The 15,409-nt window shown below is 41.4% G+C and overlaps 2 long non-coding RNA genes across 3 annotated transcripts in view; one reads left to right on the plus strand and one right to left on the minus strand.

Moving 5' to 3' along the window:
- The window catches only part of LOC141421688 (uncharacterized), a 154,314-nt gene that overhangs the window by 70,775 nt on the left and 68,130 nt on the right, over window positions 1-15,409 (minus strand). The window lies entirely within an intron of this gene.
- On the plus strand, window positions 1,999-8,772 carry LOC141421352 (uncharacterized). The gene is made up of 3 exons (XR_012445945.1): window positions 1,999-2,220; window positions 2,524-2,559; window positions 8,658-8,772. It is a non-coding gene; the product is annotated as an uncharacterized lncRNA (long non-coding RNA).

A 15,409-nucleotide genomic window follows, 5' to 3' on the forward strand; every position in this document is an offset into this window, starting at 1 on the left:
CCTATAGACTACACCCCTAGGGCTCACTTGCCTCACAATGCCATTTTGTTTCAACCAATTGGAAACATCAACAGCCAGTCAGAGGATGGGACGGAGAGGACAGGATATTTCTTCCTCATTCCTTCCAAGATTAGGGCTGCCTTCCCAGCCTTGCTTGTATCCCTCTACTAGTATCTAAGGACCACCCCTCTTCTAGGACTCCAGGTCTCGCTGGACTCAGGTAACACCATTTCCTCCCTTTATCCTTTCAGCCCTAGGGATAGTAATGATTTTGTAGTCTTGCTAGTTTCTGTGTCCCAGTCCTACAAACCTTTGTTCTAGCAGCCTTGCCCAAACCACTGTAAATAATCCATTTGAACCATCTAGGAGGAAGTCTGTTTCCCTGCCAAGACCTAAACAATATAATCCTTAAAGCAAGCTAGAATGTATCCCCTACTTGCACAAAGAGGCTAGGTAACTCATTCAGGATCACACACCACACAAACCTATATCTCTGTCTCGTGGCCTACATGTTTCATCATCACACCCACTTCCAGCCCTCTCCATGTAACCACAATGATCCCTTTGGAAGCAGAGGCCTGAGAGTAGCCATAAGCAAGTGACCCCTTGATATGCAGAGGCAAAAGCCCTCACAGGAAGTAGCAAAGACTGAGGTAGTCCAGCAGTTAGTGTGGCAGATAGAAAATGGATGGAGTGGGCCAAATGCAGGATATAAACAGAACTGTGGTGTTATAGGTTAGAACCAGAGATGTGTCGCTCACTTTAGCAGTGTATTACCATGTCCAGGTAGGCAGGTTCTCAGTTCCCCGGTTTGGTTGTTGAAATGTTTACTGGGTATTTATTTATAGTCCAGGCACTGCAGATAGGTGTTAGGGATAAAGGTGCTAAGAGGTGAGTTCTACCCTCAAGAAGCTTACAGTTTGGAGAGAAAAATCATCCTTGTGTAAGAAAATAATTACAGAGTAATTAAGAATGATTCAGGAACTGAAACAAATACAAGTTCTGACAATATACAGAAAAGAAAATAACTTCCCCGGTGTGCCAAAGGATCATGACAGGCCCTGGAGAGTCAGAGCAATTTCATAAGGTATGATGCTTGAGTAGAGATTCAAAAAGTAAAAAGGGGTTTTCCAGGCAGAAAAGGACCCAGAAATGACACTCCTTGAAGAAGGCAGAGCATGTGTCAAGGCACCGAAATATGAAACCATACAATGTGTGTTTAAAGATCTCCGAGTACATTTCCTATGACCAGAACATGCACTGCAGGGGAGGGAGAAGAAAAGAGCCTTGGGTAAATATGAAATGACTGCAGCACTTTTGCAGGCAGCTTATCTTTAGAGTGAGAACTACTTGAAAAAGATGAAGACTGGCCAAGACAAGCACGGGTGGGGGCAGGGTAGAGGAAGAAGTGCAAAACAAGGTCAGCAAGAGCTGAGATCTGTTTCTAGCCACTCATAGGTAGGAGAATAGACTAATTCTAAACAAAGCATTGTGGTTAAGCAAGAGAACATCTCGGTCATTTACATATCGCCATTAATCATTCACTTGTTTATAGTCACATTTAGTAACCTGGTGTCTAGTTCGAACAAAGTCATATTTTCATTCTCTCAATTCCTTGTTTCAGTATAATGACTAAACTCTACTCAGGTATTAGGCAATTTGAAACAAGTGAATGTGGATCAGTTCAAGTTCATCCATCCACCAAAATCTTGGATCTGAATTGAACTGCCAGCCCCAAGTTGGTTCAGTCCAATATAGCAAGAGTTTATTGGGCTTCTTCATTGTTTTAGATACTAGGTATGATGTGTGGTAACCAGCCTCCAAGATGGCTCCCAACGATCTATGGCCCCTGCTGCATGGCCCCTGGGTAATCTCCCAGGGCTGTATGATCAATAGAATATACCAGATGCAGTAGGCTGTCCCTCTCAAGATCAGATTATAAAAGACACTAGAGCTTCTGTCTTAGTTACTCTTCCTCTTTTTTTTTTTCTTAGATGCTTACTTTGAAAGGAGTCATGTTGTGAGCAGCCTTATAGCAGAAATATGTAGAAGGAAACAGAAGCCTCCTTCCAACAATTACGGAAGTGAACTTGGAAGCAGAATTTGCTGTTCCAGTGTAATCCTCAAAGGCTGCCATCCTGGCTGACAGCATGACTGCAACCTTAGGAGAGACTTTGAGCTAGAAAAGCTACTCCGAGTTTCAGAACCCTCAGAAATTATGTGAGAAATAACTGGTTTTTATGTATGTATGTATTTATTTATGACAGGGTCTCCTTATGTAGTCCGGGCTGGCCTCAAACTCAATCTTCCTGACTCTGCTTCACACTTTCCACTAGAAATAACTAGTTTTCAATGCTATGATTTGGGGTAATTATTACACCCTTCTGAATCTTACGGTTTGGTCATATACACATTATTTAACTGTTTCCTGACCAAGTGATATCTCCAATTTGGGTATTACCTGGTAAACAAGATGTACAGTGACCAAAGAAATCACATATTTATTATTTATTTATTTTGCAGCACCAAGGATCAAACCCAAGGCCTCATATATGCTAGGTAAGTACTCTACAACTGTACTATAACCCCAGCCTATAGAAGTCATATGTTTAAAGGGCACCTGTCTTTAAAAAATGGAGGTAGACATAGGTAGTTTTATGAGGTTTCTGAGACATATTGAGTGAAAAAAATCAAGATGTATAATATGATCATTTTTTATGTTTTTTTTTTTTTTTTGAAAAGTTTATCTCCAGTTTTTCAAAGTTGTCAAATGAAAGAATTCTGTCTGGGGAGCTGCAGTTGACAGCCAAACCATGGCTCCAAATCACTTTAAAATTGGCTAATTTTCACTAACTTATCATTGTCAAGCATTGAGATTCTGATTACTTTAAACCTTAAAACTCAACATTTTCAAAATAAAACACCTGTTTAACACTGTTCAGAATCATTGTAGGTGAACAGAGCATTTTTGTTACAGGAATTAATAGTATGGTAAAAATAAATGATTGACATTATAACATACCAAACATACTAGCATGCTGTTCTCCAGACCACAACTGCATGCTGATTTCTGTCACCATAGGAATTTGGAAATATCGTCGCATATTAGTATATTTTTGAGATCTCCATATGTTGTATATATTATTTATTTTTCCCTCTTTTTATTGTTGAATAGCATTCCCTTGTTTGACTATACTACAATTTGCTTATACATTCATCTTTGGATGACGGATTGTTTCCAACTGTTGGCTGTTATGAATAAAACTGCTATAAATATTCTTGCAGATTTCTCTTTCTACCTAACAGTGAATAGTTCTGTCATAGGGTGGATATATGTTGAACTTTAAAGGAACTAATAAAACAATTCTTCCAAATCTGTAAGAGCCACTTTACACCCCACCAGCAATGTATGAGAGTTCTCATTGCTCTACATCCTCATTAACATCTGCTGGTGTCAGTGGGTTTTATTTTAGCTACTGTAGCAGGTATAAAATGGTATCTCATTGTGACAATTAAAGGTGTTGAGCACCTTTTCTCATGAGTCGTTTTTATGTCTAAAAGTGATTTTTTGAGCCCTCATGACTAGAATGTGAAAGTTTGCTCTCTTTGTATGGTGCCTTCCAGTTATTTCTGCCATATGCAGATGATACCGGTCTGTCAAGCCGGTCTGTCAATACAAGTCAGCCTTTCCCTCTGTTGCTCAGGCTCCTTCCTTCTCAACACTGAAGGCTACTTCAGTCCCTCTGATGCTTCCCATTATGAGTTCTATGCCTATAAATGGGGCAGGGAGGGTGAGAGTGGGAGGGTGGGATGTGAGTGTATCACATTGCCTGGTTACTGGGATATGTCTATCTCCCTGGTAATAAGGGAACCAAAGCACACTGCAGTGTCCACTGTGCCTGAATGCATTGCCAGCTTCCTTGTTTTTCCCTAAATACCAGGTTACCTGCCATCACCACCCTTGACTTAATTTGTTTGATCCCACTATATGTATGAAAATTTGATTCATTAGCTTTTCTTTCACTTTGTTTTTGAAAGGCAAATTAAAATCAGTGTTAGGAAAATTCTACCTAAATGTGAAAAGTTACCTAGAATAAATTGTATCCCAGAAAAAATGGACATCTATCCAATTTCAAAAACCACCACTTAGAGAGTTTTCCATAAAAGAAAAAAAGAAGTCTTAGTCTGCCTGAATTAATTTTTAAAAAACTCAATGAGTCTTCTACCACTTTCTGTCATGGACATATCTGGTAACAAGGAATGAAATCAAAGGTACTAATTCATCTTTATGTACTCAATAAATAATACCACAAGACAAAAAGTGTCTTGTACTCAGACAATAGATTTGTTTTGGTTTTTTCCCTACATCTTTGGCATTTACCACAGTGCTTGCATCCTAATAAGACTATTAAAAATGCTTGGTGAATTGAACTACTTTTTGTAAGTTTTTCCTTCTGGGATATCTCTCCATCTCTCTATAATTGTTTTTAAAAGTATAATTCAGCAATTACTTAATTTTCTGTAGTAATGATATCAAGTGTTCATTTTTTCTAGGAAAGGAAATACTGACATAAGTTTGAACTGAAAACATTTCTAAGCAATTGAAAATTTATGTTGAAAGGCATAAGAGCACATCTTTTTTATTGCAAAAAGTATAGATTTGGATATAATATTTTATTTTCATGTGGAATGTGTTTGATTATTCCAAGCCTATTTATTTTTTCTCTTTCTTTTATTTAACATCTTAAAGTTTACTTACAGATGTATGTTTACATTGTTTGGGTCACATACACACACACACACACACACACACACACACACACACCCCACTTCTGGGTGGCAGAACAAGTTCTGCCCTCTTGCTCTCTGATTTTGTTAAAGAGAAAACATAAGGGATAATAAGAAAGATGTAGCATTTTTGTTAGTTTGAGATAAAGATAGCTATACAGTGAGATTCCTAGGTTTGCTTCCATACACTTGTGTATTACAACCCACATTGGTTCATCTCCACCAGACCTCTTCACTACTTCCTGGTCCCCTTCACATAGTGTCTTAAAGTTTAAGATTACTTTATTCACTCCTCTACAGTGGGCGCATCAACCACTTTCAAGTTTTAGGTTTCCTTCCCTGTCCCTATTCTTCCTGTCGCATTCTCTCCTTACTGTGTGACCCATGTCCAATAATATTACTGCATTTGTTTTTGGTCTGTATTCCACATAGGAGGGAGAACATACGATTTTTGGCCTTCTTAGCCTGGCTAACCTTGCTCAGGATGATATTCTCCAGTTCCATCCATTTACTTGGAAATGGGAAAATTTCATTCTTCTTTGTACCTGAATAAAATTCCATTGTGTATAAATACCACATTTTCTTAATTCATTCGTCAGTGGTGGGGCATCTTGGCTGTTTCCATAGCTTAGCTATTGTGAATAGTGCTGCAATAAACATGGGTGTGCAGGTGCCTTTGTAATAACCTGAGTCGCATTCCTTTGGGTATATCCCTAGGACTGGTATTGCTGGATTATATGGCAGATCTATATTTAGTTTTTTAAGACGCCTCCATATTGTTTTCCAAAGTGGTTGTACTAGCTTACATTCCCGCCAGCAGTGTATGAGAGTTCCTTTTTCCCCTGCATCCTCACCAACATTTGTCGTTGGTGGTATTCTTGATGATAGCCATCTTAACAGGAGTGAGGTGGAATCTTAGTGTGGTTTTGATGTGCATTTCCTTTATGGCCAGGAATGGTGAGCATTTTTTCATGTTTTTTTGGCCATTTGAACTTCTTCCTTTGAAAATGTTCTGTTTAATTCAGTTGCCCACTTCTTTATTGGTTCATTAATTTTTGGGATCTTTAGCTTTTTGAGCTCCCTATATATTCCGTTATCAGTCCTTTTTCTGATGTATAGCTAGAAAGATTTTCTCCCACTCTGTGGGTGGTCTGTTTATTTTAGAGACAATTGTTTTGTTGTGCAGAAGCTTTATAATTTCATGTAGTCCCATTTGTCCATCCTTTCTCTTAGTTGCTGGGCTGCTGGAGTTTTACTGAGGAAGTCCTTACCTATACCTATTGCTTCCAGAGTTCTCCCTGCTCTTTCCTATACTAACTTCAAGATTTGGGGTCTGATATTAAGGTCCTTAATCCACTTTGAGTTGATACTATTACAGGATGAGAGGCATTGATCTAGTTTCAGTTTTCTGCAGGTAGATAACCACTTTTTCCAGCAACATTTATTGAAGAGGCTGTCATTTCTCCACTGTATGTTTTTGGAGCCTTTGTCAAAAATAAGGTTGGTGTAGTTGTGTCTGGGTCCTCTGTTCTGTTCCACTGGTCTTTATATCTGTTTTTGTGCCAGTACCATGCTGTTTTTATTGCTATAGCTCTGTAACATAGTTTGAAGTTGTGTATTGTGATACCTCCAGCATTGCTCCATTGCCTAAAGTTCCAAATGAACTTTAGGCTTGATTTTTCAATCTCTGTGATGAATGTCATTGGGATTTTGATGGGAATTTCACTAAACAAGTAGATTATTTTTGGTAGTATAGCATTTTTAGTATGTTGATTCTGCCAATCCATGACCATGGGAGATCCTTCTATCATCTGTAGTCTTCCTTGATCTCTCTTCAGTGGTTTGTAGTTCCTCTTGTAGAGGTCATTTACATCCTTTGTTAAGCTTTTTTTTTTTTTAAGGCTATTGTAAATGGAATTGTTTTCCTATATTCTTTCTCAGTTTGTTCATTGTTGATGTATAGAAAGGCTACTGATTTTTGTGAGTTGATTTTGTATCCTGCTACACTGCTGAAGCTGTTTATGATGTCTAGAAGTTTTGGGGTGGAGTTTTTTGAGTCTTTAAGGTATAGGATCATGTTGTCTGCAAATAGGGATATCTTGACAGTTTCTTTACCTATTTGTATTACTTTTATTTCTTCTTCTTGCCTAATTGCTCTGATTAGGAATTCCAAGACTATGTTGAATAGGAGTGGGGAGAGTGGGCATCCTTGTCTCATTTCTGACTTTAAGGGAAATGGTTTCAGTTTTTCCCCATTAAGCATGATGTTGGCTATAGGTTTGTCGTATATAGCCTTTATAGTGTTGAGGTACATTCCTTCTATTTCTAGTTTTCTTAGAGCTTTTATCATGAAGTGGTGTTGAATCTCATAAAAAGGTTTTTTCTGCATTTATTGAGATGATCAAGAGGTTTTTGTCTTTGCTTCTATTAATGTGCTGTATTACATTTATAGATTTGCGTATGTTGAACCACCACTGCATCCCTGGGATGAAGCCGAATTGGTCATGGTGAATGATCTTTCTGATATGTTGTTGGATTCGATTTGCTAAATTGAGGATTTTTGCATCGATATTCATTAAGGAGACGGCCTGTAGTTCTTTTTGGATGTGTCCTTGTCAAGTTTTGGGATGAGTGTAAATGCTGGCTTCATAGAATGAGTTAGGCAGTGTTATTTCCCTTTCTATTTCATGGAAAAGTTTGAGGAGTGTTGGTATTAGTTCTTTGAAGGTCTGGTATAATTCAGCTAAGAATCCATGAGGTCCTGGAGTTTTCTTTTTTGAGAGACTCTTTATTGCTGCTTCAATTTCATTATGTGTTATGATCTGTTTAGGTGGTTAATATTCTCTTGGTTCAGTGTTGGATGGTTGTCAGTATCTAGAAATTTATCCATCTCTTCATGATTTTCCAACTTATTAGAATATAGGTTCTCAAAGTAGTCTCTGATGATTCCCTGGATTTCCTTAGTGTTTGTTGTTATCTCTCCTTTTTTGTTTCTGATTTTACTAATTTGGGTCTTTTCCTTCCTCATTTTAGTCAGATTTGCCAGGGGCCCAAGCTTATTTTAAAAATAAATTTAAGTAGTCTCTCACACAGATAGTAAGTAGTCATTGTGGGAAATTAGAAAATACACATACGTAAACATAATAAATATATAATAAAGGTCAAAAACTGTCTTGTTCAGTGGTAACAGTTGTTAACCATCCCATATATATCAGGAAGCAGTGTGGTGTAATGAAAGCAACAAGGCTTCTGTGAAGATCACATGGGATAATGTACATTAAGTACTTGTCAATAATAAAAAAGCTCTGAGGACTGTTTTCACTATTATTCTTCCAGATCTTTTGCTATGCATTTACACATTTAAAATAAATCACTTGTACTGTGGATATTAATCCGTAACCTGTTTTTCAGTCAGTAACATGTAACAAATATCCTTTTAAATATAAACACATAATAACCTATTTTCTAGATATGCCAAAATATATTTAAACAATATCTTAATTTTTTATTTTGTAAATAACCAAAACTAATATTTGGCTGTTGGGTTTCTCTTTTACTGAATTAATTTCCATATTTAGAAAATAGTGACTAGATTTTGATTGTTTTTCATGTTCTTTATTCCACCTTTGACTTCGTGGTAGGGAGAATTTTTTTTTTTTCTAAATGGAAGATTGCAGAGTATAACTATGTGATACTACTGCTTTATAGAGTTTTTAAGTAGGCAGGTAAATGTTTTACAAACACCTACCATCCAGAGGCTCAGCCCCAACCTTTCCCAGTTTATCTCCTACTTCTCTTTTTCTAGCCCTGTAAAGACTCCTACCCCATTCCACCTTGGCCTTTTCTCTTCTTTTCTTGTGCCTGGTTAGGTGAACAACCTGGCTGTAACATCACATATTTCACAATGCTGAAGGCTGTCATACATCACTGCCCATAGCTGTGCCACTGATACTTCAGCCAAAAAGTGCTGGACCACAAAATACCCAGGAGGTAAGTAACCATGACCAACAGATTGTTCTTGGCTTCCAAGTTATTTCTTTTCTCTGGCTCCCAACCAAACTTGAGCTGTGCTTTTCCTCTATACTAAAATAACAAATACAAATTCCAGAGATCCAATTCCAGAATGGTGGTTGGAAGATTCTTGGACCTGCTCCCTAGTGAAATAACATTAACAGGTGAAAAACATTAAAAAAACAAAAACAAAAAAACCCTGAGCTGGGGTATGGCTCAAGTACTAGAGTTCCTACCTAGTTCAAGGCCCTGTTTGTTTGTTTGTTTTAATTTTATTTTTATTATTGTACTGGGGATACAATGTGAGATTTACAAAAGTTCTTACAGTATATCATAGTTGAATTCACCCCCTCCATTATTCTCCTCTATCCTCCCTCCCCCTATTCCCAGAATAGTTTCAATAGGTCTCATTTTTCCATTTACATACATGTGTACATAATATTTCTACCATATTTATTTTCCTACACCTTTTCCTTATGTCCTCCCCCATCCCACTCATACCAACTCCCCAGACAGGACCTGTCCTGCCTTTCTGTTCTCCATGTTTGTGGAAAAAAAGACATTTGTGTTTGTTTAAGATAGCGATACAGGGCATTTCATTGTGACAGTTCCATGTATATATGTACTATAACCTGAATTGGCTCATCCCCTGTATTTTTCTCCTTTCTACCTTAGTCTCCTTCTAATGGTGGTTTCAATAAATTTAAAAATTTTATATTCATTCATGTATAGGAAATACATTAACCATATTTACCATCTTAATTTCCTTCTTTTACCCTCCCTCTCTCATATGTGACCTTTAGTATGACCTATCTTTCACAGTATTGCTTGTATTTGTATTAGGTCTATATTCCACGTATGAGAGAAAACATTTGAAGGCCCTGGGTTTAATCCCTACAGTAAGATGAGTGGGAGGCAATGACAATATCTATCACACACACACACACACACACACACACACACACACACACACACTGAAATCTCTGGAGATGGTTCAGAGGACAAAAGTAAGTGAAGAAACATTTGGTTGTTGTGGAAATATTGTCAGATGAGAAACCAAGCAACACTCAGAGAAGTAGGAGAACTCAGATTTTTATTTATTTTATGCTGGTGGTCCCAGATGAGCTAGCACTCAAAATTCTGGGTCCCCAGCAGTGAAACCACAGGACTCTTAAAGGGCAGTAGAGGATCAGGTTACAAGGAACATGCTGGTTGCTAATAGGTGGGCTCACACTGGGATTAGGGACCTGGGCTTGTTTAGGTAGGAGCAGCAGGGTCCTCTTTCAGAAGGTCCACTTACAAGGGGAAATAAAGAAAGGCAGGAATGGGCAACATAGGATCTATAGCAGGAAATCTGCAGAAGAAGTCAAAGGAAAGGCAGGAATGGGCAGTTATCTCTGCATGGGGCCTTTTATCTTGGCCCTGGACTCATTTTATGGCTTAACTGGCAATTCCATAATCTGCTTTGAGGCAATTTCCTATTCATTCCCCTCCTTTGGATGCTTTTCCTACTTATGGACAAGCATTTACACTAGGTTCCTGGGACTCTATCAGGGTCCTCCTGTCCCAAGGGTCTTTATTGTGTCACCAAGAGCTGTAACTTTATTGTCTCCATTCACGAGCTAATGAAGTGAGTTATGGTGTTGGGAATGCAAGGGCCAAATACAAAGGCCAATAGGAGCATAAAAAGAGGACCAGCCAAGGGGAGTAGCCATGAGGCCCAATTTCTGATGTTACTTCATCTGTTCCAGGAATTTGCTAATTCCTGTCTCCTATGTGTGACCTGGTCCTGTAATTGCTGAGCCATGTCTCTGACTATTCCCAACTGATTTACATAAAAGCAACATTCTTCATTTAGGAAAAGGCAGAGCCCCTCTTCCCCCTTTTTGGCAGTAAGTCCAGTCCTCTCCAATTTTGGAGGACCACTGATGCTAGGGAGTCCAGCTGGTCCTACATGGTCACTGTGGACCTAGCCACTTGTTCTTTGTCATTTGTTAGGTCTGCAGATAATTGATTGTAGTAGGAGGTTGATGAGGCAATTCCTCCTATGCCTGTTCCTATTCCACTGTTATACCTAATCCATTTAATAAAGGTATGAATTGGATAGCTCTCTTTGACTGTGTGTGGGCCATCAAAGATACAAGGAAGGTCTGATTGTTAGGTGCTATGTTTTTCTGGGGAGTGAGGAATGCTAATGTGCAAATGCCCTTCCAGTTAGCTGGCAAGCACTGATAAGCAAGGGTCCTGCATACAAAGAAAGTTCCTGGGCTGCTGCACCATGGTCTGTCAACTGTAGATCTAATGGTGGTGGCTGTACAGTTTTGGATTTGGGCATATTGGCTAGCAGCCAGTCCCCTCACTGGATAGTATCCTCTTGAATTGTAGATACAATTAGTGTCCCTCTGAGACAGCTGTATATTGCTTACTTTGGGTTTCGTGCTAGTAGAGTTGGGAGTAGCATCATGCATGCTCTGGTTAAGGGGGCTCATTGGGGCCACTACATAATGGAGGGGACCTGAGGACAGTCAGAGACAACAATCACCTGCCAATGGTGGATTTGTAAGATTAAGGAAGCAGTAAGTTGCATTTAACAGGTTGAATAGCTGGGATTCCAAGTTAAAGTTCCCTGCCCCAGAAGGAAGACTTAATGGGGGTTGTGGTGGTGGCAGATCAATGTCTTTTATAGGCTTATAACTGTCTAAGTAGACATCTCTGGATGGCCTCTCTGTATCTGCAGCTTTTCCCTCTGTAGACTGATATGGGGGTAGAGTGGTAGGGGAGGGTGCCAAGACATAGTGAGGTTTATTTCCTCCCCCTGTCATTTCATCATTCCATGCCTTTAAGGGATCCCCATCTTTCTTCCAGCAAACTGTCTGCCCTATGGTGCCTTTGTTCTTGCAGGACCCCATCAGGCCTGTCAGTTTTCCCTTATAGTAAATTGTCCCTTCTCTGGTACATTCAGAAATTGATGTGCTGCCTATGGGTGACAGGTATTGGTAATAGGGTAAACATAGCATAGTTTTCCCTGGAAGGAGAGAGGTTTCACACAAACTGAGCAGTCATCCCAACCTCTAGATGGGACAACCTTAAAATATACTAGAGTCAGAAGGCAAAGACACATCAGAGACCTCATGCCTGATACTGAGGTCTGGGCTACAGATAGCACTGAACAGCAGTAAGGCTTCCTACTATGAGGAGATAACAGGAAGCTATGTTCCTCTTTGGCCTATGTTCCAATCCTGGGGAGTAATGATGGCCGGTCCTAGTGTGAACAGTGTTGCAACAGTGCGAATCCTCAGGATGGGGTAAGGGTGGCAGAAAGGGGATACATTGATGTCCTGGCAGGCAAATCCTCAGGCTTCTGCTGTGTGTTGACCAACCAGCATCTGGGAGGTGGCTGGAGCAGGACTGGAGCTCTCTTGGGCGATGGCATGCTGGAGCCTCAATTTGAGGGGGTTAGTTGGGTCATGGATGGCCTGCCAGTTGTTGGGGTCTGTGGGGGCTGCTGCCTTTATCCGGGAGTGATGAATCCAGGGAGTGATACCTGCAACTTTCACAGCCATGGGAGTTGCTAACATTACTAGATAGGGACCTGTCCAACTGGGTTGGAGTGGCTCTTTTTTCAATCTTTTACCAATATCATATCTCCAGGTTGGTGGGGATGGGCCCAGTTACCCATGGGGTTTGGGGTCCTTCCCAAGTCCTCCCCAGAGATGTGGTGTAGGGTTTTTCGTAGGGCCTGGAAATATCAGGACATGTCTAGATTTCCAATTTGCCTGAGGTCCCCTCTGAGCCTGTTTATTATGGGAGGGGGTCTGCCATAGAGCATCTCAAAGGGTAAGTAGCCGGAGTGTCTAGGAGTACAGCATGCCCTGAGCAGGGCCAGTGGTAGCATGTCTATCCGGGGGATTGTGTTTCTTGGCAGAGTTTGGCTAAGGTAATTTTGAGGGTCCGGTTCATGCGCTCTACTTTCTCTGAACTCTGAGGCCTGTATGCTATGTGGAGTTTCCATTTTATTTTCAACATTCTAGCCAGGCCCTAGACTATTTCCACCACAAAGGCTGGTCCATTGTCTGATCCAATAGAAAGGGGGAGCCCATATCTGGGGATAATGTCTCTTAAAGGGCCTTTACTACCTCTCATGCTTTCTCTGTGTGGGTCGGGGGGGAAGCCTCAACCCATCCTGAGTTAAGTGCAGACAAGAATCAAGAGGTACCGGTATCCTCGACAGGGCTTGACCCCTGTGAAGTCCACCTCCAGGTCCTCAAAAGGCATAGTACCCTCGGTTTTTATCCCAGGGCTTGGCTTAGGCTCTTGACTCACATTGTTTTGTGCACATGTAAAATGCATCTAGCACTTATTTGGGTGCACAGGATGGGGAACTTGGGAATGAAATAGTATTTGTCCAGCAGTTTTTCCAGGGCCATTTTCCCTAAGTGCATTAACTCATGTTGTTATTTTACCAAAGGGGCTGCTACAGCACTGGGGACAAAGAGTCTCTGGTCAGGCAACTTCACCAGCCTCCCTTTTCTTTTATTCCTTTTTCATATTTTGCCCACTGTTCTTCCTCCTTGGTGTAATTTGGGATGAGAGGCAGCTCCAGAGCCAACAGAAGTTTGGTGGTTTGCTTTGGCACTCCAGGGGAGCTTAGCTCTTCTGCTGCCCTCCTTGCTGCCTGGTCAGCCAGGTGGTTTCCTCTACTGACAAAGTCCATGCCTCTTTGGTGGCCTCTGCAGTGGATAATAGCCACCTGAGATGATTCCCAGACTGCTTCCAGAAATTGGAGGATTTCTTCTTTGTTTTTAACCTCTTTTCCCCCTGCTGTCAGCAGTCCTCTTTCCTTGTATATTGTTCCATGCATGTACAGGGTGGCAAAGGCATGCTTAGAATCTGTGTAGATGTTCACCTGCTTTCTCTTTGCATATCATAATGCCTGGACCAATGCCCAGAGTTCAGCTCATTGTGTGTACCATTCTTGTGGTAGGGCTTCAGCCTGTACAATGTTGGTAGCAGTGGTGACTGCAAACCCAGCCTTTTGCCATCCACCCTGGACAAAGCCGCTTCCATCCATGAAGAGTTAGAGCTGTGAATCCAAGAGGGGGGCATCTGTTAGGTCTGGCCTGCTGGAGTACACGACATCCAATACCTCTTCACAATCATGATCTGGGGGCCCTTCCTGTTGGCAGGAAGGTGGCAGGATTGAAAGTTCATACAGTTTCAAGTCTGATTTCAGGATTCTCACATAGTAGTCCTTGGTAATGGGCCATTCTGGAACTGGTCAGCCATTTATGACCCTGCCTATTCATTAGAGCCATGACTGCATGAGGGACCTTAACATTAATGTCTTGTCCCAGGGTGAGCTTGTCAGCCTCCCTAATTAGGGTTACCATGGCAGCCAAGCCTCAGAGACATGGAGGCCACCCTGAGGCCACTGTGTCTAAGTGCTTTGACAGGTAAGCCACCAGCCGCTGCCATGGACCCAGCCTTTGGGTGAGGACCCCCCAGAGCTGTGTGATTTTTCTTGAAGACGAAGATATTGAATGGTCATGTTACATCCAGCAGCCCTAGCACAGGGGCACTGGTTAACAGTCTCTTTATCTCCTGGAAGGCCTTTTTTTGGTCTGGTTCCCAGTTTAGATGGTCCTTCCTGGAGCCTGCTGTGGCCTCATAAAGTGGTTTGTCCAGGCTTGAATATCCAGGTATCCAGATGAGACAGGATCCTGCAGCTCCCAAGAATTCTTGGACCTCACTTTTGGTTTTTGGCTGTGGGATGGAGCAGATGGCCTGTTTCCTCTCTGGACCCAGGGCACATCATCCTTCTGAGATGATGAGTCTGAGATATCAGACCTCTTGCTGGCAAACTTGGGCCTTTTTTCAGGAAACTTTGTAGCCTATCTCAGAGAGTCAGGCAAGCAATGCCTTTGTCCCCTCCCAGCTTTTCTGCTGGTCATGGCTTGCCAGGAGCAGATCATCCACATATTGGAGCAAGGTACAGCTTGGGCTTTCTTCTGGGAAAGTTGACAAATCCATTGCTAGGGCTTCCCTGAACAAGGTGGGTGAGTTTTTGAGTACCTGAGGAAGTCTGGTCCAGGCCACTTGTGTTTTTCTTCCAGTTATGGGGGGTCTTCCCATTCAAAGGTAAACAGAGGCTGGCTAACTGGGGCAAGACAGAAGCAAAAGAAAGTGTCCAGCTTGGTGATCCAGCTTGCTTGCAGCAGTAGAAGGCTCAGGAAAGTGCAGGTGTTAGGAACTACTGGGTGTAGCATGATAATGGCATTGTTGATTGCCCATAGGTCCTGAACAGGCCGGTAGTTGTTTCCTCCTGCCTTCTTGACAAGTAACAGTGGGGTGTTCCATGGTGATTGGCATTCAATCAATATCCCTGCATCTTTCAGCCACTGTAAGTGGGACTGAATTCTCAGGCATGCTTCCCGTGGCACTGGATATTGTCTCTGTCTAACAGGGACAGCCCAGGTTTGAGACCTACCATTATGGGCACATGGTTGCTGGCCAGGCCGGGGGCCCATTTTCAGTCCAGATATCAGGAAACTCCCCCAGCAGGCAAATGGGCTTTGTCAGGTCCCCCTTTTCCTGGTGGTAGAGCTGCCAT

This window comes from Castor canadensis, chromosome 3 (assembly GCF_047511655.1).
Source record: "Castor canadensis chromosome 3, mCasCan1.hap1v2, whole genome shotgun sequence".
In the NCBI taxonomy this organism is placed as follows: Eukaryota; Metazoa; Chordata; class Mammalia; order Rodentia; family Castoridae; genus Castor; species Castor canadensis.